At 37.3% G+C, this 8,005-nt stretch overlaps 2 long non-coding RNA genes across 3 annotated transcripts; both read right to left on the bottom strand.

Annotated features, from left to right (window-relative positions):
* Positions 1-1,740: 1,740 nt before the first annotated feature.
* Positions 1,741-3,103, bottom strand: LOC131227892 (uncharacterized). Its single transcript, XR_009162572.1, has 2 exons — positions 3,002-3,103; positions 1,741-2,906 (listed from the first exon to the last, which is right to left on the bottom strand). It is a non-coding gene; the product is annotated as an uncharacterized LOC131227892 (long non-coding RNA).
* A 2,730-nt stretch (positions 3,104-5,833) lies between these two features.
* On the bottom strand, positions 5,834-7,730 carry LOC131227699 (uncharacterized). Of its 2 annotated transcripts, XR_009162455.1 has the most exons (4): positions 7,674-7,730; positions 7,351-7,446; positions 6,811-6,907; positions 5,834-6,305 (listed from the first exon to the last, which is right to left on the bottom strand). It is a non-coding gene; the product is annotated as an uncharacterized LOC131227699 (long non-coding RNA). The 2 variants fall into 2 exon arrangements; XR_009162454.1 differs by lacking the exons at positions 5,834-6,305; positions 6,811-6,907 and adding an exon at positions 6,927-7,154.
* Between the last annotated feature and the right edge of the window lie 275 nt (positions 7,731-8,005).

Genomic DNA, 8,005 nt, shown 5'->3' on the forward strand with positions numbered 1-8,005 from the left:
CTTGTATTATTGTCTACCTTACATTTGGATCTACTTAATTTTTTGGATCATGCCCTAAAATGAGCTTACAATATTGATGGATGGTGTGAAAGTCACATACATCAGTGGGCCTCACAGTCAGGGGTCCCACCCCCCTTGGTGGATTCAGGTCTCACCTAATTTGCTCCTGGCCCCCACTAGTATGATTGCTGAATAGTGGGCCCCAGTATATAGTAGTACGGAATAAAACCTGCCAGGTAAGTTTTGGATTCAAGTTCTATTTTTCTGAATAAGTACCTGGCAACGTAAGATGTTCTTGCCATCCATATGATGATTGGCCCACCTGATGATTGTATTGCTCTTTTGATTGTGAGGTCCATTTTTATGGTGGGATGTGCTATTTGGACGGATTGGATTCCATAAAGACATTACAGTGGCCAGTGTTCAAGATTTGTTGAAGTTTGCATTTTCAAAGTTGGTAAAATCATCTCTAACGTCTCATTTGTGTCTCATTTGATGGTAGCAGTCTTACTGTGGACTTAAGATGGCATAAAACCTCTCAAGTTGGGAGATCCAAACTTCAAAGTGGTTTAAAAAATAAACGACTTATGCAGAAAATTAAAATAATAAATAAATAATAAATAAAAATAAAAATAAAAAAATCTAAAAAGATCTGATTGATGGGATCTAATGCTTTGGAAGTCCTTTGACTCAAGGGGACCTTAAAAGATAGCAGGAGGGAGCATTATGACAATGGTAGAGGATTGAAAATCCATAATTTTGCACCCACTTTTTCTCTTGGATTTTAGAGGCGGCCCTTTGAGGGCCTTGCCACACATCCCAAATCCACGTACTGAAATCAACTCCACTCCTTTGAAGTCAGAGATCATATAAAAGAAAAACCAGAAATAAAAGATAAAAGAATTCTAGAAAAAAAAAAAAAAAATCTTTCAAGCATTGGTTTATCTTGTAGTTTATGGCCCACCTGATCAAGGAATCAACAGGGATGATTATAAAAATGGTGGACCTGATAATTGGCCACAAAAGGGAAAATTGAAAGAAAAAAACATCAATTTTTCCAAAAATAATACTACTTGCACTCTAACAATAGTTTATTAACTTATCATGATATTTACATTTTCTAGCAAGCGAAAAAATTAGGTGTCGTAATATCATTTATCCTCCAAAAAAAAAAAAAAATTTGCAGAAATTGGCTACGTCTCCTAAAGATGACAATGCTATCAAATGTGATACATATTACTCACCAAGTCAGGATTATTTAATATAATTTCATTATCTGATGACCTATCAGCACTGGTTCCCAAAATCACATGTAACTTGAGTTTTTTATTTATTTACTTTTTTTTATTATCAGAAAGGGTGGGACAATACATATAACTTTGTAGATTTGAAAATTTTGACAACCATACATACAGGTGGCCACTACTAAAAGAAATGGGTCTCAACTACCAAATAATCCATGCAAAAAATCAACAAACTTCACAACAGAGCCATATTGACAACCACAAAGTGGTGATTGAATATAAAGGAAGGAATTAAAAAGCTTATGGATGAAAAATTATGTCTCCAATGAAAGGAAAAGGTTGGGTTTACATTCTTTTCTTGACAATAAATGAAAGCTAATTGTTTGGATTAAAATGGTGTTTAGGGCTCAAACATCCCTTCAGAGGGTGCATCCCAATGGCCCCATAATTAGATCCAATAATCACCAAAACTACAATACTAATAACACCAAATTGTGATAACCATAAACCTCAACAATATCTTGAGAAAATCTAAATGGAACATAAGCAAATTCTGAAGAACACCATCAACGTTCAATTTCTTGAAATCAATTTCAGCAACTATAAAGAAATTATACTGTCGATTCAACCAAAAACTCAAAACTTAAGCCTTTAGAAGACTTACTAATCCCAATGCAATGCAATTATAAGCTCAAGCAAACCAAAGGAAAATCATCGGCTAATTCTTATTGCTGTCTTCAGCATAATTTTTCTATGGGCTCTCCATTTTCTCCAATGATTAGTAAAATACAGTTCTTAGAATTCTAATATGCGAATTGCCTTGCCAAAGATGGAAATTTTAGATTTATGAAAGCTACCACTGGTCTGTCACTGAAATTTCTCCAAAAAAAAAAAAAAACACAACAGTATATTTGCTGTTTTTTTAATCTGCTTGGGACGGGTTAAGGCTCAATAGCAAGAACACCTGAGTCAGCCAACTGAATTCCATTCCGAGTTGCCTAACCCAAACCCAACCCGAATTCCCCTGTATTCGACCCTAAACTGACGAAACCCAGGCCAGTATTGTTGCTGATGTTAATTATGAGAAATGATTCAATGATCTCAGTGTAATAGTGTCCTAGTTGCATTGAGATACCAACCCAATAGATTGATCTACATTGTCCATCAGGTCTTATACCGATTTCATGGGCTGTTGTGAAAAAAATTACATCGATTGAATGATTCACCCGCCTATAAGTTGACCTTGTTTTTTAAGCCATTCATATTTGGAAGACATGGCTGGGATGGTTAGGATTTCCTAATAAAAGTGATTTGTTAGTACCATAATTGATCCATGATGGGATTCAACAAATAGATGGCCAAAAATGTGCGTAGGAGTGGACATGAAATTTTTCAGTGCAATCATTTCACAATACTTTACGCAAATGAAAGCAAAACACACATTTTGATGGCTTGCATGTTTTGACAAGAACCTTACTATGGACCACCTTCAGCATAGAGGTCTGGTGATCCCCACTTGGTGCATCATGTGCACATTAGCAGAAAAGAGTTGGTTGCTTATTCACAGTACGTATGTTGAGAAAGTATGGAACGTTGTTTTAGCAAAATTCCCTGTGCAATGAGTCCTACCTCAGCCAGATCGTATTGACCCTCAAAATTATACTACAAAACAAGAAAAACCCAGAAATATTTCCAGTCAAGAAATTCAACCAAAAAAAAAAAAAAAAAAGGAAGAAGAAGATTAGGAAATTTCATACCTTGATAAGAGAAGGTTCATGGCCATTCCAAAAAATATGTCTAGATAACATCCAAGCCTCCATCTTTGGCCTTTTGAATAAGGCCATGCCACATCTTATAAAAAATAATAATAATAATAATAATAATAAATAAATAATTAAAAAAAAAACCCACAAAAATCAGATAGAGAAATTATGGAAATGCAAAGAAGTGAAGAATCTAAGGACACCCACCAAGCACACTTTGGAACTGGAAATGAAAATCCTCCTCTGCCCATTTATGATTATAGCCTTAAGTTAATATGTCACAGAGCTTGTGGTTGAGGGCAAAAAGATAAATAACATTAAGTTGGTGCTCAAGAACAGCAAGAGTCTGTCTCTGCTGCTGCTTGGATGGACCATTCCCCAAAAGGCTCCATAATTGGAGATTCTAGCCATCAAATCTTTGGCTTCTCTCCCCATTGAACGCGATTGCTAGTTCACTTCTCTTATCTTTCTCTTTGCAGGACAACTGTCTTGATGGTATCATCTTTCCATTCTGGGAGGATTGTTATGTTATGGTCCACCCACGTTTGGGGCCAATAAAACAATGGTCCATTGATGGGGACATCACGCGCACACACGCACGCACGCCGCCCCCTATGCACGTACGTACGAAGGAGGGCTCCACCGTCGATCTGGCTTGATGACGATATCCAGGAAAGGCCTCTAATTAGAAGAGGAAGTTTTGATTCAAAGAGTAGGCCCGATAGTTAAGAAAAGCCCATCATGGGATCTCATGATCGTGGCCCACTAGTTGGATTGATTTCATATTTTAGGTTTTGCTTAATGTTATTATTTAGAACATCATGAACGCTTTCGATTTCTTTGTTTGGTTTTTATTTTAGTTTCCTTCATTGCCAAGTAAGAGGTTGCTCACATGGCGCGAGTTTAGGAATATAAAATTTTCCCTATAAATAAGCACCCCTTGTAGTTTTTTTGATTCATTGAAGTTAAATAAAAATTCCTACGTGGTTTTTCTGCTCTTCGAGTTTCTGAATTGTCGAAAAATTAAAGTGGGTGCGAAGCCCTCCCTTTTCGAAGGGTTAACTACCATGATGCGAAGCCACGTTTATCCTCATCCGCCCCTCCATCTTATTTCATCATTCCCACAACCATCTTCGTGCCCAATCCGTTTGTTTTGCAGCTATTCACCCCTCCACAACCAGTTTTTAGAACTTGGCCTTGCAGGAGGGCTGAAACTTCGACGGAGCACCATGCCCAGACCACAGCCTAGATCGACGTGAAATTTAGAGGGTTCGCAGCCCCAGCCTGGCCGACCAGGACCAAGAAGCCGATTTGGGAAGGCGGGCCTTCATCGCACGTGCGGCCAGCCAGCCCATCTGGCCCGAGGCACCGTCTACACGCAGGAGCTATTTCTAAGTCAGGTTTTTCTCTTGTTTTCCTCTTTTCATCCCTAATTTTATAAGCCCTAACCCTAGATTGACCTAAATCCCCAATTTCTATCTCTTTTCTCACCCTAGGGTTCCTTGATTTGAAATTGGTGAATTCCTTGGATTAGGGATTGATTGTCATGCATGTGTGGATGATTTCTATTTCCCCTTGAGTATTGTTTGGTTCATAATTTTTATTGATCCAGCCCTAACGTGTGTAGGCCTGGACCCACATAGATTCCCCTTAATTGAATATTTGGACTTTTGTGTGGGATGTGGAATGTGTAATTGTTTATGAACTATGTGATCTTAAATCTGAAATCTTGCACATTGTATCTAAATTTCGTGTCTTGCATCATCCATCCATGTCTAGATCACTAACCATAGCCCCATATGTACAAGCCTCATGTAAAATGGAGTTGTTCCATTGAACGAGAACAGTCAATGGTTCGAATCCACCAAACAAATGCTCATTAATCAGAGGTAAAGATTGTTAAATCAATCTGAATTTTGAATGTTGACCTATCTAAATCTAAAGTGGGTCTAGTGACAATGCCAGTTCATTTCTCATGCCATTTGGGAATCTACATGGCACCATTGGGCAATGCTCCCAATATGTTTATTCTTACATGATGCCCTTGAGTACCTTAGCATTTCATGGAGAAAAAGAAAAACTACATGAATATGTTGATCATGTAGAAGCACATGAAGATCCATATATTTCAGGAGAATATTTATACACAATGGGGACTTGCATTCAATGACAATGGAACAATGTGCCTTTTCTAAGGGAAGAGATCCCAATATATGTGTACTCAAGTGGGTTCAGGTGCTCGGGTGGTAGACTCTCGGGAGTTTCAACACCCGGTCAAGGGTTCGAGCATCCATAGGTGGTGAAAGCCCACTATGGCGTGAGTGTGGGTGCGTGTGTAAAAAAAAAAAAAAAAGTGGGTTCAGGTGCATGTATGAACTTCCAAATTCAAATGTAACTTCTAACAAAATCTAGTGAACATAAATTCAGTGTAGAGAGCAGATATAAAACGCAATATTGGACCATTGACCTTTCTTTGAAGGCCATGAATGAGGAAAGTGGGGTTAGAATCAGCACGAGTGCAAGCATAATCCAAACACAAAATAGACCAAGTCCTCTACGCACAGCCAAATACAGTTAGAAGTTAAGCAATTTAAGGCCTATACATGAGGCATACAAGGATGTCAACAGATCAGGTCCTATAATCCCCATGCCACAGTAACACGTCCGAGCCTTGCCGTGTCACTTGCAATAGCTGCACATCAAGAATGTCATTCTTGCAAACATACTTTTCTTATGTGAGAATCTGCAAATACAGAAGGAAAAAAAAAAAGTGGGATCATGCATCCCCTTGTTTTTAACTTATGATGATGGTCCACTAACGAAAATGTTTAGAGTGCCAAAATTGGAATGATTTGTAGACTTTGATAGAATGATAATTCTAGCACATTGCCTAGCAATAAAATATTAAAATTCTTCTGAATTAATTATGTAGAAAGTCTTGACTGTTAGGAACATGGCTTTATAGTAAGATGATGCGATAATCCATCTGATTTGCCCCACCATGGATATTTGGCTTCATGGTCAGATGATTTGGACAGTCCGGCTAATTTGCACCAACAGAGATAGCTGTCAGTCCGGCTAATTTGTCAAGCAATGGATGTCCCACTTGAAAAGGAATTTGTTTACATTCTGTTTGCATTTGTAATGTGTAAAATGGAGATTTCTGATCTGGTTAGCCATAACAGAGCATTTGCCCGTTTACCCTCACCTATCTGAATCAACTAATACTCGTCCCTGCTCCCTGTGCATCAATTGGTCCCCATGGTCTGTATAGATGAGTTGGAACAATTTTGCAGCCCTGAGATAAAAATAGATCCACTAAACATAATATAGTAACAAAACAGAATAGCCACCTACATAAGTTTGCCATTTCTTTCATGAAACCTTGCAACAAATTTAGCCAAGGCAATCTTCACAGTTGGACCCATCTTAAGGACAGAGCTTGCATCTTGCATCTATGTACCAAAGCATCATGATTTAAGAACAGAATCATCCCACCCTTGAGAAGTTCAACATGAGGAAAATGATACTTCAAAATCCAACCCCGGATTTCTCAATCTGGGACTCATTAAAATTCAGCAAGTCCGTATCAGCAAAGAAACCCAAATAAATATCCAGCTAATCACTATAATTGCAGTAAATGAGAAGCTATACAAACATGATCTGTAATGTGATTCTGTCAATGGAATTTTTCACAAATAAATCAGAAATCTATTGATGAAATTAACAGGACCATTTGCTGATCTGAAAGTGGATTTTGCACCAGAAATTAGCAGTGGAGTAATAATATGAAGATGAAGAACCTTAGTGCAAGAAGTTTTCATTGCTGAAGTACCACTGAAGCAAGCAATCATTCACTACACCACACATTCCATAAATGTACAACAAGTTCAAAAACACCTGCAGTTGATTCATACATGCCTTAATTATTATAAGAATCAAATACCATATTAGTCAAGTGATGAAAAATTGGAAATGGAAAGGGAATCAAGGGTGGTAAAACTAAAAATATGAAGAGAGATGAAAGTGCTTGTAATTGGGAACTTTCAAAGACAGGGATCCTAATCTTGACTACTCATCCTGTGGGCCCTATGTCATGGAGTAGGTGTAGTCCAAAATTTGGTTTGATTCCCTATCATCAGTCCACCTACAAAGTATACCTATCATAAGAAACTTGGAGGCAAAAGAAAAAAGAAGTAACTAATAAAGCAGCTTTTTTTTTTTTTTCAGGATTTGTGGTATTTAATGCAATTTTTTTTTATAAAGGATATGAGGTATGTAAAACTAACTTTATAAATTTAAGGCCAAAGACAAGTTAAGAATGAAAATTGCATCTTACAAACCTTTTCTGCTAGTGCTTTAGTAAGTGATTGCTGCCATTTCATATGGTACATAAAAACCAACCCGTCCAATCCATTTAGCCTCAAGCTCCTTCACACCTATGACAAGATGTGAGAACAGTGCTCATGAATGAATAAAGTTAATCTTGAGTGTCATAACTTTTTTTTTTTCAGATCACTTCTTCTTATTGTGTATTCTTAACTACTACAATAGGAGCAGAAACACTAGCAATAAAAAGAAGTGACAAGTCATGACGAGCATCTTAAAACTTTCGCAAAACATCTAGAAGAGATAAAAGTACAAAGAAAAGGCAAGAAATTCTTACCTGGAGGAGCATAGCCAATTGTTCCCTTGATACCAGTTGAGCTGGTTGGATCTTAAGTGTTCTAAAGGAACCTTTCTAATCCAAAATCACCCTAGTAAAACACATTCAACTCTACCGAAAGCAATTTTAGGGTATTAGAATCTTCCAAAAACACTTATAAAAAATATAAAAAAAAAACACAGGATTTATGCATTTCTTCTAATCAATACATATTCCGCATGGCAGCACCACAGATTTTTCTTCTTCACGAAAGGCTTATTTAGAACACAAGATTAAATGGTATGGAATTGCATTATACGAAATTAACACGTGTCTAGAAATACCAAAGTATT

This window comes from Magnolia sinica, chromosome 15, assembly GCF_029962835.1.
Source record: "Magnolia sinica isolate HGM2019 chromosome 15, MsV1, whole genome shotgun sequence".
Lineage (NCBI taxonomy): Eukaryota > Viridiplantae > Streptophyta > Magnoliopsida > Magnoliales > Magnoliaceae > Magnolia > Magnolia sinica.